This window comes from Corticium candelabrum, chromosome 20 (genome assembly GCF_963422355.1).
Source record: "Corticium candelabrum chromosome 20, ooCorCand1.1, whole genome shotgun sequence".
NCBI lineage: Eukaryota > Metazoa > Porifera > Homoscleromorpha > Homosclerophorida > Plakinidae > Corticium > Corticium candelabrum.
The window spans coordinates 314,509-316,516 of record NC_085104.1 but is presented as its reverse complement, the minus strand read 5'-3'; positions in this window follow the sequence as shown (position 1 = coordinate 316,516).

Here is a 2,008-nt window from a genome sequence, read left to right as displayed (position 1 = left end):
ATTTGCATGACGTCGCACAACTCACCAAGCAAACAGACATGCACGTCCATCGTTCTAAAACGCCTTCTGAACTCTATTTGAAGTCAACTCAACTGAACTCTATTTGCTCAACTCAATTAATTAACTCAACTAACGTAGAACAGTGTGCGGCTACAACTGAAAGAACGTGGTCATACATGTAGCTAGTAAGGCTGTAAGCTACAGCTAGCTAGCTAGAGCTAGTTACTAAGTAGACTACTATGCCAATGCTGAGTATAGCTACTGTACTAGAGTCAATAGTGTTAGACAATGATTGTAGAGTTCTACCGTGTCATTCGGTGATCTCTGGGCTGTCATTGTCGACGCGTACGTTCATATCTGCAGTCAAGATGCGTGACCAGAAGGCTCCAGCACCTTGGGTTGTGGCAGATGGAAACACAATTGGTAGTTCCGTGTTCGACGAAATGGAGAAATGTGACCTGCTACGAGTACCACGCCCACCCTTGTACGGTACCGTGTAGGCCTAGTAGTGTGCCCGTGAAAGCGCGCAGTCTACTACTTGTAGTATAGGTTGACGGTTTCGATGTTTTATTTGTGTCTCCATTTTTCCTAGACAACAAACGAGTCTGTATACTTCTTCACCACAGTTGCCAACCTGGCGATCTGCTAGGGCGAAGCCTATCTAGGTACACAGTACATATCTAGTAGAGCTAGATATTCGTAGCATTTCCCTCCAACCGGTTCATCTACGGTAAAGGTAGCGTCTTGTGTACAATGCACGTACCTATACAGCTAGGGACCGAGGTATTCACTGGCACAACGTTGTGTGTCAGAGCGGAGTTGGCAAGAGCTGCCAACGTGGTTTGGCACGTGACGGAAAGTAAAGTAAAAACAAACACCTGCCTGTGTGTTGGAAATGTCATCTCCTGAGACACGCGTACGAATGGAAGCCCCGCTGAGACCCCCGCTGTGTCTAGTGTCCGCTCTCATTTCAATTTTCTATTTCTATTTCTATTCATGGTAGAAATAGAAAGCGAACTGCGCGTTCAAGTTTCTAGTTTTGAGCACATACGTGCCTAAAAATCAAACTCTAGAAGATAAATCTAAAGATCACAAGAATCAAACATCAAAAGATGAAAAACCATTTTACAAAAAAATAATATGGAAAAAAGAAAATTGAGAATTAAAAGTTAAAATTTAATAAACACAATTTTTAAATAAGAATGCAAATAAAAAAATTAAAAAATTAAAAATTTTAAAAATTAAATAAAAATTGAAAATTGAAAAACCAAAACTTAAAAATTGAAATGTAGAAAATTAAATAGCCGGACCATCCACTGACCAAAGGTGAGTGAGCTTAGTAACAGACTTAACAGTTTTTAGATTTTAGGGTTAGGGTTAGAATCTCGTCTGTACATGCATGTCAGTCTCTAAGTCCATCCTTGTCTGTCTTTTTGTGTTTATCTGTTCGTCTGTTTGTCTGACTGTCTTCTTGTCCGTCTCTTTGTTTGTCTGTCTGTTTGTCCGTCTCTTAGTATGTCCGTCTGTTTGCCTGCCTCTTTGTTTGTCTGTCTGTTTGTCCGTCTCTTTGTTTGTCTGTCTGTTTGTCCGTCTCTTAGTATGTCCGTCTGTTTGCCTGCCTCTTTGTTTGTCTGTCTGTTTGTCCGTCTCTTTGTTTGTCTGTCTGTTTGTCCGTCTCTTTGCTTGTCTATCTGTTTGTCAGTCTCTTAGTGTGTCTGTCTCTCAGTTTGTCTGTCTGTTTGTCTGTCTCTTTGTTTGTCTGTCCGTTTGTCCATCTCTTATAGTGTGTTTGTCTGTTTGTCCGTCTCTCAGTTTGTCTGTCTGTTTGTCCGTCTCTCAGTCTGTCTGTCTGCGGAAATGTCTAACAACAGATTCTACGCAGTTTATCTCTCAATAATAGCTTTAAATATATATATATATATATATACATATTAATATATCAGGTTAACTTAAATATAGATTTAATAATTAAATAAAATCTTGTCTGTATGTCTGTCTCTTTGTCAGT